Here is a 15824-nt window from a genome sequence, read left to right on the forward strand (position 1 = left end):
ATATAGAAGGAACTCAGAGGGAGTTATATTTTGTAACATAATCAAAAGATGGAAGTTGCTGATAGAGGGAGAAATTTTAAATACAAGTTTTCTTTTTGGTATTGTCTTACTATTTTAACCTAGTACGTTTAATGGAACAAGATGTTCATCATTTGTTTGACTTGGTTGATCAGTTTGGTTTGCCATCAATGCCAAAGAGGGAGATTATTGACATTTGATTGAAAAGATCATTTGATTAGAAAGATTGTTGAAGAAGATTGTGCATTTCAATCATTGTTTTGTCACTGAAGTCAAACTTGTTATTTGCTAGTAATACAATTGCTTATATGTTTCAAGTGCTATCACTTAGTTGATTGATGAGGAGGATTTGATCAACAAGTTTTAACAAAAGTACCTAGAGGAAAGGTTGAGTTATGATTATGTAATCAAGTACAAGAATCAATTAAGACAGTGATAACATAATGTATTGATGATCTACTTAAGGTTACAAAATGACTAGCTACACTTAGAAAGTTCAAAAGAATAAAGTTAAACAAAATTCATTTGCCAAGCTTGACCAAGTGGATAGTAGGTGCCAAGAAAAGTTAGTTCAAGCTAAGCAAAAAAAGTTAGTTGGAGCCAAGTGAAAGCAAATTCTAGTAGATGTCGAGCAAGTTAGTAGATTCTGAGTAACTTTTCAGTTGCTGCCGAGCACCAGTAAAATTTAGTTGATGCTGAGTAACGTAGTATGTGTTGAGCATTAAAAGATTGATAATGCCAAACTGCTACATTATGACAAAGATCAAAAATTTTCCAAATAAAAGCCAACAAGTTTGTTTTCTTGGAACTTGTGAATTAGGAGGAAGATAAGATTGATGAGTTGGTGGCAAATAATTTGATGTAAACCATTTTAGAGGCAAATTCAAATGGATTCAAAGAGAAGTTTCTAGAGAAGACAAGATACAGGGTAGATACATTGTATACTACCTAATCCATCAAAAGCCCTAATTTTGATGATGGATAATGAGCAGAAAAATGTTCTAATTTCCTATATATAGAAATGTCTGGTCATGAAGCAAAAGAATTAGAGAGTTTAATGTGAAAATCTGATAAGGAGAAGGAAAGGGGCTTTTCTTTTTCAAGTGACCCAAGTAAAGAAGTTTGAAATGGTGTACTGAGCAAGAAGACTTAAGAGGATGAATGCTTGAAGGGTGAACAAGCTGTCAGAGCTACAAAGAATGGAAGCCAAGTAGAGTTGAGGACTGAACAGAGATATGTAATCTGCAAGTAAGGTTGTAAGTCATATTAGATCAAAAATCTATTGTTACTTTCTAAAAATTGTATCAGCGTAGGGTAAATCCTTTGGAGAAAGGTTGAATTAATAGTCATTCTAAAATCCTTTAATAGGGTGTTATTTCAAGTGAATGGCCTAAAGTCCTCTAATAAGGTTCACTTTTAGTAGGGTGATTGAAAAACCTTAACCAAGTCACATTTAATAGTGTGTATTGTAACCTTTAACATGCTTGGCCTTTAACAGGGCATCACTTCAAAAGAGTGAAAAAGGAGTAGCCTATTACTGATGGTTTTTATCAAATTGGGTTTCCACGTTAAATAATTGTGTCAAATGTGTTGATGGATGTGTTGTGTTTCATGCTTTACATTTCTACAAGTTGATTTGATAGTAACATATAAGATTTAGTTGATACACAATCAATGCATGCATGGATAAGAATATTTTATGGGTTCACTGAATTGTGAAAAGTTTTATTTGTACATCTGAACCTTGAATAACTGATTCAACCCCCCCCCCAATTATTCTAAAAGAATTCCAACAAGATGAAAATGAGAGAAAATAAAAAAATTGCTAAATGTAGTGACAAAATCAAAGCAAGCGTGAGTGAAATCAGAGCTGTAGGAGGAAAAATAGATGATGTAACAATAGTTAACAAGGTATTAATAACTCTTCTTCCTATTTATGCAATTAAAGTTTCAACTATCCAAGAGATAAGATGTGATCCCAAAAATGATATAACTTTGGAGGTATTAGTGGGAAGGTTAATAACTTTTGAGTTGGATACTTTTGATAACTATCTTCCTACCTCTTGGAACATAGAATCAACATTCAAAGCCAAACTAACTCTTGGTAGAAAGTGAGGAAACTCAAAAGGAAAACAATTTGACAATGAAGCAAAAGAAGAAAAATTTGATGATGACCTTGAAGCTATGGAAGCCCTACTTGCAAGAAGGTTACCAAAAGGCAAAGGTAAATGTAAAGGCAGAATTTTATTGATTTATTTCTCTTCTGAAGAAGTTGATCACATTGCTACAAGGTATCCAAATAAAGTAAAAAAAGATGACAAAAAATTTAACAAGTTCAGAGGCAAGATAGATTTCAAGAGCTACAAAGACTACAAAGACAAAGGTAAGAAATCTTTTTATATTGATAAATATTCTAATAGTGATGATGAAGATGAAATCGTTTATATTGCTATTAAAGATGAATAAGATGATGATAATAATGACAAGATGAAACTTATTTCTCATGTTAACAAGACTAACACATGGATAATAGACAATGATTGTTCTCATCACATGATTGATGATAAGACAAAGTTTGAAAATTTAGAGCACTGTGATGGTGGAAGTGTTAAATTTGGACACAATGAACCATGTTATGTGAAGAGAAAAGGATGCATTTCAATAACTGATGAACTCAAATGTGACAATACTTATTGGGTTGAAGGACTAAGAGACAATCTTCTAAGTTTGGCACATCTAAACAACATTGGGTACAAGGTAGAATTGATGAGTGAGATTGCCAGGCTTCTGGATGGTAAAGGAAACCTAGTTAGAACTAGCAATTAGACAAAAGGTAATCTATTCTATCTAGATCTCATTGAAAGTTCATGTTTTTTGGCACAAGTAGAGGAAAGTTGGCTATGGCATAAGAGAATGTTTCATATAAACTTTGATAATCTGGTTACTATAAGTAAGAACAAAAGAGTAAGAGGTATTCCAAATCTAAAGAAAACAAAAATTTCTATATGCAAACAATGTCAGATTGGAAAGATGGGTAAAACTAGCCTCAAAAGTAAGAATTTCAATACTGAAGAAGTCTTGGAACTAGTTCATATAGATCTTTGTGGACCAATAGGTACAAAGAACTACACTGGAGACAAATGTTTCATTTTGTTTGTTGATGATTATTCTAGGATGATGATAGTAATGCACTTAAGAGACAAATCTGAAGCTTTTCAAAAGTTCAAGTGGTATCTAACTAGAGTTGAAAAAAAGGAAATAATTTAAAATCTCTAAGGTCATATAGAGGAGGATAATTCATCTCTAATGAATTCAATGAATTTTGCAATGAAAGAGGAATCAAAAGACAAGTGTCTGCACTTGGTACACTTCAGCAGAATAACATAGCTAAAAGAAGGAATAGATCCATCATGGATTGTTCAAGAACACTGATGATAGAGAAAAATATTGCAACCAAATATTGGAAGGAAGCAATTAGCATAACAATTCATACCTTAAACTGAGTTCAACTAAAGAAAGGTATAGACCATACACCTTATGAATTATGGTATGGCTATGAACCTAATGTCTATTATTTCAAAGTATTTGAAAATAAATGTTATATCTTGAAAAAAACAAGGAAATGAATGTTTGATGTAAAAAGTGATGAAGGCATATTCCTAGGATACTCCAACAAGTGCAAAGCATATAAATGTTTGAATCTTTCTACTCACAAGGTTGTAGAAAGTGTACATGTAAAAATTGACGAGTTTGTAGAAAAAGAGTGAAGAACAAAACAACAAGGAACTTGGAGACTACACAAATTTTGTTTACTTTGAACCTGATACTTTACCAAAGGTACAAGAAAATGTGATTGGGCAACAACAGGTTGCACCACCACAACAGATTGTGTTACCCAAGTTACTTAAGTTGTAGTTCAACAAAAGTTGTAGCTAGTGCAACCTAAGTTGGAGACAGTTTGAACCGAGTCCTAGAAAGAGGAACCCAAGTCCCAGATTGTGGGAACTGATTCTTAGATAGGGGAAATAAAATAGAGTTCATAAATTCCTAGAACCTTTGAGCATGGTGAAACAAGTCCAAAATCTAGAAAGAAGGAATCTGTACTTGCAAGATATTTCAGAAGGCATCATGCACCTAAGAAAATCATTGAAGATAAAACATGAGGAACAGTGACAAGGAACAAACTAAAAGGTACATGTTTACTTATTGAATTTGAACCTAGAACTATTAAAGATGCATTAATTAATGAATGTTGGATTGAGGTAATGAATGAAGAAATTGATCAAATTGAAAGGAACAATACCTAAACTCTTGTTCCTAGACCCAAGAACAATAATGTAATTGGTACAATATGGGTATTCAAAAACAAATTGAATGAAAATGGAGAAGTATCAAGGAATAAGGCAAGGCCAGTGTGCAAAGGATACACTCAAGAAGAAGGTATGGACTATGGAGAAATTTTTTCTCTTGTTGCTAGTCTTGAAGGAGTCAGAAACATTTCTTGCATATGCTACATTTAAAGGATTCAAAGTGTATCAAATGGATGTAAAATTATCTTTTATGAATGGAATTCTAGAGGATGAAGTTTACATTGATCAACTTCAAGGTTTTGTCGATCCAAATAAAAAAGACATGGTTTATAAGTTACACAAAGCTTTATATGGTCTAAAACAAGCTCCTAGAGCATAGTATGAGAGGCTACATGGATATCTGGTAAAGATTGGTTTTTAGAAAACCAATGATAACTGTAGTCTATTTATTGAAGAAGGACCATAAAATAAGATATTGTTGGCATAAGTATTTGTGGATGATATGCTACTTACAGTTCATGATGACTTATGCAAGTCATTCTCTGTAGAAATGAGGAATTTTTTTTGAAATGTCAATGTTTGGAGAGATAAAATTCTTTTTTTGGTTTACAAGTTCATCAAATGAAGGATGGCATGTAAATTACTTAGTAAAAATATACCTAGGAGATATTGAAAACCTTTGGAATGGAAGGTTCCAAACCAATTGGAACACCTATGTCTATTGGACATAAACTATCCAAGAATGATGATTCAAAAGAGGTAAATCAAATTACCTACATATCCATGATTGGGGAACTTTAGTATGTTGTTCACATAAGACCCAATATTGCATTAGAAGTTGGTATAATTGCAATATTTTTTGCAAATCCCATAGAAAATCATATGATGGCAATTAAAAGGATCATGAGATATCTAAAAGGCACTCAAGACTATGGTCTAAGATATAAGATGTGAGTAAACTTTGAATTGAAATATTTTAGTGATGTTGATTATGCTAGAGGCATTGATGACATGAAGAGCACCAGTGGAGGAGCATTCTTTCTTGGAAAGAGGTTAGTATCATGGACAAGAAAAAAGAAGAATTGCATCTCTTAGTCTACAATAGAAGAAAAATATGTTGTTGCACAAGTTAATTATTCCAAGATAATGTCGATCAAGCAACTATTGTCAAGAACGAAGCAAAAAATAAAGGATCCAATGGTTAGCTATTGTGATATCACAAGTGCAATCAATATATCCAAAAATCTAGTGATGTACACCAAGAGAAAACACATTGCAATCAAGTATCATTTTCTGAGAGAATTAGTCAAAGATGAAGATTTCAGATTGGAATATGTGAATACAAAGGAACAGGTTACTGACATATTTACTAAACCATTACTTAAGGATGCATTTTTGTATCTAAGAGTAAAGCTAGGGGTCATTTCCCTATCTGATGCTCACTAGAGTACAGATTAGTGATGCATCAACCAAACTACATTGAAGATCTATCAAGTTGATGCAAAGAAGTCAAAGCTCATTGCATATGAACCAATACATCAGGTACATTATAAAACCACTGTATCAAGTATTTGACATTTGATGTCAAAGAGGGAGATATTGAATATTTCATATCAAATGAATCAGAGGAAGAAATTTGTATATCACCAAGAGGAAGAACTTAATCTGATGGAGTCTGAAGATAAGATGGCAGAGGGAGAATCTCACAGGGAGTTCTCATGGTTGAAGAATCATAATCAAACTATGTATATTTGCTCCAAAGTTTTCTTTGCTCATGACATATTGTGTTTCCATTAATGCCAAAGAGGGAGATCATTCATAATAATTATTCAATTTTATATTGTCTTTGATGTTCCACAATTGTTACACTTGAACCAAGCACTGCCAGTTGTAACTAAGCTTAGTAGACTCCAGTATTAGTCGAGCAAAAGTTCAGAAGAAGCCAAGTTCAATGATCATGTGGAAACCAAGCTAGGTCAGTCATTGAAGGATTCCTAAGTAAATTGAGTTAGGTCGGTTACCAAAGGGGTTAAGTTTAAACTGAGTCAGGTCAGTTACCAAGGAACTTAGTGTTAGCTGAATGACCTAGTTTTAGTGTCAGCTGACCTACATCATAATAACTTTCTTTGTTATTTGGTTTATGTAAGTTGACTTAGTGGATGCTATTTGTTTATTTGTAAAGGTATTCAAGCCCACTTGACTTTGGGTTTCATATACATGAAAGGTAAAGTTGTGGATTGAAGAATGGAAGTTGTGAAAGAGAATAAGATGTGAATAAAGAAGGATATCTTATTAAGGGAAGAACATCCAAGGAGCTGCAAAGAATATTTTGATTAGGAAGGATCTAGAGGATAAACAAGAACAATGATCTGGATCTATGAATCATTTGCTTTATCAATTAGGTTAATCATTGTTACTCTCTAACTGTAAGAATTTGCCTAAGGGCAAAATTCACCCAGGAACTAAGAACTCGAACACAAGCACACAATAGACCAAAGTAGACAGAGTATGATCAAAATGACAATATTCATTCAATAACAGGTTGAGAGTACACTAGGAGTGCCTGAATATAAAGGCCTCAGAAGAGCTTCTAGAATGTCTCGTAATTAGCATCACAATGTGTCATACAACCAAGAACATGTCCACCAGATATGGGTTATCCTCCATTAAGCATGAAAGTAAGTGCGGTGATGAGAGGATAAGCCTACAAGGGTGTGACACACAAAATAGTGTTGTAGACACCATGTGCTAAAATAGAGTTGTGTACTCCTGTGTTGTCTACATGACAACTCAAAAAGGTGCACAAACTCCTAAGTGTCTCACAAATAAAAATAATAAAATAATGCAAAATAATAAACTAATGCATTAACCTAAGTAAACTTAAGTAAGTGTAATAAGTAAATACTTATTTACACCAACACCCCCCCTTAAGTGCAACTTAGGGGAATGCTCTTAAGCTTATGAACTAGGATGAAGATGCATAATGGGTCCCGGCTACTAGGCCATATAAGGTACCCATGTACATAATGAAAATGAAAATCTCCCATAAAGCAAGGAAAGAGGGAAAACCTCATGGGAAAAACCCTCCCCAAAAAAGAGAGATAAATAAGGATGTATCAATGGATGGAGAAATCAAGACCCCCCCCCCCCATTATGACATACATCCAATATATACATAAGAGAATGAGAGAAGGAAGAGAGACATAATAGGCTCCCCCCCCAAAAGAAGAATGCCAGCAAGTGAAAGCTGCTCCGATGAAGAAGCTGGTCCATGAATGCAGAATGGTGTTCCTCCCCTTAGGAAGAAACAAAGGCAAAGGTATGCTCATGAAGATGTATGGTGGCTCTAAAACCTGCTCAAGTATCCCTATATTGATGCTGAAGTTCACCCCTTCCAACTGTGCTGAAAAGAATGAATGCAGATCAGTCAAGGATATCTGTTGAACCTGTTCCACTGAACCATCTATCTCCTCAACTGACAAAGAGACCTCCACTAATTGTTATTCATAAGGATCCACAATCATGCCAACCTGAGTAGATTGATCATGTAGAAAATGGACATGAGGGTCATAGTGAGCCCTCACAACAACTGTAGAAGAATTATCATCAATGAGAAGATGTAAGTCCTCAAGTCTGTCTCCCAAGTCAAGTGAAGCTGGAGCTGGAAGATGAGATTTACCATGCTGTGTTGGACCTTTCACTATGGAAATATAAGCATGTGGACTGGACTAATGTGACCTCTCACTATAACTGTCGATAGAACCCCACGTGTCTGAACCTGTTGAAGCACTATCGTTGGTGTCACTATCAATTTCCACTGTGTATGAAGTGTGGAGAGGATTAGAGGACAAGCTGGGAGAACTTTCCTCAAAGTGAACATCATTCTCCACAAAAATCTCATGAGTCTCTGGATCCATCAGTCTGTAATCCTTCACATTGTTTTCATAACCAATAAAGGTACAAGGTTGAGGTGTTGGTGCCTTGCAACTCCTGGAAGAAAGGTTTGCCCAAACTAAACAACCGAAGACTCTAAGGTGACTCACAACTGGTTTTCTGCCGCACCATGCCTCAAAAGGAGTCTTGCCATCCAAGGCTGGATGAGGAGACCTGTCAAGTATATGAGTAGCACTGCTAATGGCTTCAACTTCAAGTGTAGGATCGAGAGACTTGGCCTTTATCATGCAACTTGCCATGGTCTTGAGAGTCCTAACCCTCATAGCTACAACATCTGTCTTGTGTGGACTGAATGCTGGTGAGTTTTGAAGATCAATCCCCTCAATTTTGCAAAAGTTCTTAAGTCTTCTATCAACATATCTGTTCTCATTGTCCACCCTTAGTACTTTGATGGCTTTCCTTGACTTGTGTTCAACATGAGTCTTGAAATCTTGAAGCTTATGAACCAATTCATTCTTATGTTGAAGGAAGAAGACCCAAGTGAATCTTGAAAAGTCATCAACAAATATGAGTATGTAGTGGCCTTGGCTGACTGAAGTCACTGCAAAGGGTCCTGCTAATACCGTGTGAACTAGCTAAAGAATAATTGGAGATCGAGAAGACTTCCTTTTATCATACTTCTCCTTGAGATTCATATCCACTGAACAAGATGAACACTCTCCCTTAGAAAAGCTGATATTAGGTAGACCTTTGACCATGTGTTTTGAGCAAAGTTGCTGAAGAGAGCGGAAGTCAAGGTGACCAAACTGCTCATGCCATAAGTTGATTTGTAAAGTAGAGTGAGTTAACAAGGCTTGGGAAGGATTCTTAGGCACAAAGAGGGAGAAGGAGTAAAGCCTCTTGTCATCATTAACTTTCCCCACTGCTACCAATGAATCATCTTTGAGACTTTGCACCATCACTGAATCTGGAAGGAACTCAACCTTATGAGCATCTCCAAGGTGAGTGATTTGGTAAACTGATAGGAGATTGGAGCTTAGATTTGGAATGTAGAGAACATCTTTAAATTCCCCATCTTTCACTTCAACATGTCCTTTCCCTTCAACTTCCATTTTAGTCTCATCTCCCACGAAGATGTGTGGTACCTTTGACTGCTTCAATGAAGAAAAGTCTTCCTTTGAAGAACCCATGTGGTAAGAGGCACCTGAGTCAAGTATCCATTCCAAAGAAGAATTTGTGTTTGCCATAAGTGCTTGACCTTTACCCTTTGAAGAGGCAAGAGTTGAATCCTTGGAAGTACCTGGCACTTGAATCTTGTTCTTCTTGAGTAGATTTTCTAACTCATCGATTCTTTTTGTCTTGCAATGATGCTCTTCATGATTTGGCTTTTTGCAATATGCACAAAAAAGTTTTTCCTTCTTTTCATTACTTCCCTTCTTGTTTGGAGAAGAACCACCTTGTTGAGAGGAGGATTGTTGTGTCTCAGATTGTGTTGCCTACTTCCACTGCTTCTTGTTGTTGTTGCTTTTTCCCCCTTGACTTGATTTGTGATCATCACTAGCCACCAAGGCTTTGGTCTTAGATGACTTGAGAAGTCCAAAATCCACCAAGTGAGATTGTTCAACAATCAACATGTCTACAAATCCATCAAAGGAAGGCTTCTGGTAAGTAGATACCATGGTCAACCTGTGAGTATTAAAACTCGAAACAAAGTTAGCATACTCAGAAGGTAGGCTCTTCAGGATGTGATGAATTAACCTGTCATCTTTCATGGGATTTCCACAATCTTTCAGAAGTACCCTATACTCATTGACTTTAATGATATAATCCTGAATTGTGTCATAATTCTTAGGACCTAAGAGAAGTAGATCATCCTCAATCTGAAATCCCTTTTCTTCATCCACTTTACCATACAACTATTCAAGTTTATCCCAAGCTTCTTTAGATTCTGAACAATTTTTAATGTGAAAGAGAAGATCCCCATGTACACAACTCCTAAATACACTTAAAGCTTGTCGATCTTGAATTTTCCAATGAATGAGTTCTTTAGCATCAGTAGGTTTGGTAATTGTACCATCAACATACAAACTATATCCTTTTTCCATTAATCTACTCCATGCAATATCTTTCCATGTAGAATAGTTGCGTGAAGTTAGAGGAGGACATTTAAAATCCATGATGTAGAAATGAAAAGAGCACAAAATAGAGAGACACAAAAAACATAGTACACACCCCCCCTTTTCACTCAATCAAAAGACCCCCCCCAAAAAAGATGTTGTTGGCACTTTATAAGTAGTGCGTTTACAATGGGCCACTTATCATAATGAACTAAGTGAACTTTTTGATTTTTCTTTTACAACTACCTTATAAGGCTGAAATTTGTCACTTAAGTACTGTAGCTTAGATTTACAACAATTCTGAAAAAGAATCAAAGCTTTACAATGCCAAAGAAGGCCTAATTATGCAAGTGAGAAATTGTTCCACACAACCCTAGAATCTGACTTCAAATTTGGAAAGTAGACAAAAAAAATGCACTTTAAAAAAAAATGGAACCTGAAAAAGTGAACAGATGTGCCTGTACGGAGCATCTGAAGTTGCAAAACATAGGATTATGCAAGTACAGTTGCCAAAAAATGCAAATTTTGCAAAATCTGTGTACCAAATCAAGAAAACAACACCACCACTGGAAAATTCAAGAATTTTTTCCCAATTTCAAAAAAAATTGCTCTTGAATTGAAGTTCGAATGTCCGAGATATGAGCTCACAAAATCAGGCTGCTAAACTGAAAAGCAATATGAAGAGGGGTCTGGAAGGAAAATTACAAGTCTAAATTTGACGGTCAAATGGCCGTCACTGTAGTTTGAAAATGCTTGGTTTTGACAGTCAAACGACTATCAATTTTAACATAGCATTCTGTTGACGTTAGCAAGAATTTTGTGCCCTGTGTTGACGTGGCAGCTGACTTGGCTATCTGTACTGCATGGATAGTACACATGTCTAATCTATACGATGACGTGGATAAAATACTAGCTGTCCATGTGGCTGACGTGGCAATGTCGGGTAGTTATTTGTCATTGCGCAGTTGGCAGGTGACGTGTTCACCTGTGAGTCAGTAGTGCTGACGTGTCTACTTGGGTGGGATGTTTGATCGTAGACGTGGCAGGAAACTATTGAAAATATGTCGCGTGGCAAAAAAAAGTGGGAAATGCAAACGACGGACGAGAAAGTTCTTGTGATCGCCGGAGTAGAACCTGCGGTTGCTGGGTTTCTCAAAGCTGCCGAAAAAGCGACCACCGTTACCAAAATTTTGGAGCCGCGGGTGGGAGAGGCTTCATTCACGTAGGAGAAACCAGCACAAGGGCCAGAAGATGAAGATTGATGATGGAATCTGAATCACAATCGCCAAGAAATGTTCAGTGATCATTGATCGTAGTCACCGAAATGTTTAAAGTTGCTGAAGATTTTAAAACACACCGAAATTCGTGAAGTGGTTGCCAAAAAATCTACAGAATGCTGGCGGGAGTGGTGGGGTTTAATCCCACATTGCCCATGGGATGAGCCTTACAGTAGTTTAAAAGACAAAGCCCTCAGTAATTTAAAAAAAGCATGGTGCCCATGTAGGGGCTGCAGTTGATGGTGTTTATTTTTGGCTTATGTAGAGATTGGGTCGCCGGCCAGTGTGTCACATTGCTGGATGTTTCCAGCCAGATTTTGTGTTAAAGGAAATATCAGAGGGTTGTCGAAAATCACTGTACAAACCCTACTGTGGTACGATTGCTTTGCCCGAGAAAGGAAATATTCTTCCCTGCGAAAAAATAATAAAAAATACTTCCAAATAGAAGATCCAGGATTTGATAGCCCGGGTTTGCGGAATTTTTTTCTTTGCCGGGTGCTCGAAGGGCAAAATAAATTTTCGAAAATGCTGACGAAAATATAACAGAGAAAATAAAAATTACAGATCTGAAAATAATTAATGAGATCTGCAAAAGACCATACCCATAGCGCAAATCGGGCCTCTGGGTTCTAATTTGCAAAATTTTTTTGCCTCATGGTCGACTATGGACCAAGGTAGCCGAGTTTATAGTCAATTTTCATCGGTTCAGTGTTTTGGACGCAATGGCGAGGTTAGATCTGACGCGACACTCCCAATTTCTACAATACTCTAGATTCAGGCTGAGGTGATGAAGCAAGTGAGGTCTCAAATGGCTATGTGATGAGAAAATCTCCAAGTTGCTCTGATACCATGTAAGAATTTGGCTAAGGGAAAAATTCACCCAGGAACTAAGAACTCAAACACAAGCACATAGTAGACCAAAGCACATAGTAGACCAAAGTAGACAGAGTATGATCAGAATGACAATATTCATTCAATAACAGGTTGAGAGTATACTAGGAGTGCCTGAATATAAAGGCCTCATAAGAGCTTCTACAATGTCTCGTAATCAGCATCATGATGTGTCATACAACCAAGCACATGCCCACCAGATATGGGTTATTCTCCATTAAGCACGGAAGTAAGTGCGGTGATGAGAGGATAAGCCTACAAGGGTGTGAAACGCAAAATAGAGTTGTAGACACCATGTGCTAAAATAGAGTTGCGTACTCCTGTGTTGTCTACATGACAACTCAAAAAGGTGTACAAACTCCTAAGTGTCTCACAAATAAAAATAATAAAATAATGCAAAATAATAAACTAATGCATTAACCTAAGTAAACTTAAGTGTAATAAGTAAATACTTATTTAGACCAACACTAACAATTGTAGCAGTGAAGAAATCTCTTAACATAGTTGGCTTAACAGTCATTTTTGTAAATCCTCTAACAAGGTGGCATTCCAAGAGTGAAATGTCTTAAGACCTCTAAGAAGGCCACTCCTAATAGGGTGATTCAAATCCTTTAACAGGCTCACACCAAATAGTATGTTTTGTAACCTTTAACAGGGTTGACTACTAACATGGCTCAATTCAGAAGAGTGAAAAGTTGTAACTAGTTGCATTGGTGGTTTTCCCAAATTGGGTTTCCACATTAAATCTTGGTGTCTCTTGTGTTCATGTTATTTGTTTATTGCTTTATCTTTCTGCAACTAAGTTACTAAAGGTTAGTACACATTAATAACTCAAAATTTCTTTGTTAACCGAGTTACAATGAATATCCAGTTCTAACCGAACTATGAAAATATTTGAGTTAATAAGAAGTTTGTATTGACATCTAAGGGATTTAGACTTGTTTTAGTGGTAACCGATTCACCCTTCCCCTCCCAGTTAATCCTCTTATATTTCTAACATGTAAAAGGTTAAAGAATGTGCTACAAGATTTGGTAAATAGTGGTGAAGTAAATATTGATGGACATACCTCAAAAGAGCCACATAGTGCAGTCAAAGATTCACTTCTTGATAATGAGAAAGGAAATGCCTCCAACAATAAAAAGTGATAATCATGCTAGTTACAATGAAACATCCTACATGTACATTAGCAACATATTTGAATGTGATCCTTGTTAGTATTATGCTAGTGTCATTACATTCCATGAGAAGGATGAATCCAAACATGTCAATGTTACCACTTGAAATCAAGCTAAGGTCACACTACAAGGTGTCTCATCCAAACCATCTATGTCTCAAACAAAATTTGTTTATTTACCAAAGTCTACACCCGAGGTGTCAAAAAATTATAACCTCTTGGATTAATTAAAGAAAATACTAGCCCAAATATCCATAGACATCCATATTAGAGCTTTTATAGTTGTCAACATAACATAGAGAAATTATTGAAAAAGCTCTTTTAGAAACAACAGTCCCAACAAATCTAAGATCGTGATCAATTCCAAGCTATGGTGGAACATTTGAGCACACCACATTTTATATCTTTTACCAAACATGATGATCTTGCAATTAACCAACCTCATAATGCTCCACTCCATATTGAAGTTCTTGTACAAAATCAAAAGAGTTTTTATAGATGGAGGAGTTGGCTTGAATACGTGTACTTTAAAACTAGTCCTTGCACTGGGATTTTCTAAAAATGTTGTAGATCCTAAAAAGAAAATCATGATTAAAGCCTATGATGAGCAAGAAAGGGCATCCAAAGGATCAATTGTGTTACCTATTAGAGTCGGTCTCGTCGTCAAAGATACACCTTGCCAAGTTCTTGATATGTGTTATTTTGTTGCATCAACTTAATTCATTTTCCATCCTTTTCACCATTCCTCTTTAAATCCTTATCGAAAGATTGCTCAACTTCACCTAGATTTTCACAAACATTAAAATTTGGATCAATCTTTCGAGGGGGCATCCCATTGAGTCTACATCATCCAAAGTCTTGGGGCAAGGAAAACATGGTCAAGTGCTAGTTCTTTGGAACAATGTGTTGTTCGCACATTATTTCTATGAGGGAAGAAATGTATACACTTAAAAATTGTCAAGTCAATTAATTAAATCTTTTAATATTTAATGATTTTTTTCCTCTATTAGCTTTAATACATTATTTATTATTAAGTTAATTCATTTTTTATCAATTAATTAAACATTTTATATATTTATTTAACATTGTTCTTCTATTAGCATTAATAAATTATTAATTTATTAAGCTAGTTCATCTTGGTTAGTTGCACTTGTTAGGAATAAGGTGTCTCAACCTTGGATAATTCCTATTCTTATTATTTATTTTGTAAAATGTATTTCTTGCAAATAATGTTGATGTGTCGGCATCTTGAATTATGTATAAGGAGATCATAGCTAAAACGGTTATGACAGATTCCTATGACATGTAAGAGCTATGTTAGGAAGATTCAATGACAGGTGAAGACATGTGGCAACTGATAAATTTGGGGTTCCTATTTTTCAGAGAATGGTAAAACCCTAATACAGTTACCTTTGGGAGTAGCCCTAAAAGTGAAGCGTATGTTATAAGCATTTTTAGGGTTGTGAAGAGGTGTATGCGAAAAAGTGTATTGTTGGTACTGTGAGTTGGTACTGGAGTCTTCTATTGTCGCTGTTGAACTTGCATTGCAAGTGTATTGTAACCTTGTGTTGAAGATAATACATTGTGCAGGTTCTGGAGGGGTGGGGTTGTTTTACCGAAAGGTTTTTCCCCACCGAAAAATCTTTGTGTTATGTGTTTCTTTCTTTGTCTATTTTCTTTATGCTTGCTTGGCTGAAATATTGTTTTTTACATGATATTGAATCTGTAAGTGTAAAAGATTTTAATAGGATTTGCACCATACTTCTCTTATGAGATTAGTGTAGGAAGTTGTTTCCACACCTGAGTTTCCTTGCAACACTATCTAGAGTCTCCTAAATAATCCTATTAAGTGGTTTACTAAAATTACTTAATTATACACTCACCTAAGTGACTAAGTCTACTAGTCCACCTATTTAGTCCATGACTTGTGCCACATCATCTTTGCACAAATAATTAATTATTCCTATTTATCCTCACCCACATGTCCTATTTTATGGGGTCAGAAAGGGGTATGTGTCCTCATGTGACCTGGTCTTTGAGACACATGTCTCTGGGTGATAAATTCCTAGTATTTATCTCACATTCTAACTAAGTCACTCTTTCTCTCAACTCCCTCAACTAAGTCAATTTCATCTATACATG

The sequence above is a fragment of the Cupressus sempervirens genome, chromosome 5 (genome assembly GCF_028749045.1).
Source record: "Cupressus sempervirens isolate cs-2001-9-10 chromosome 5, ASM2874904v1, whole genome shotgun sequence".
Lineage (NCBI taxonomy): Eukaryota > Viridiplantae > Streptophyta > Pinopsida > Cupressales > Cupressaceae > Cupressus > Cupressus sempervirens.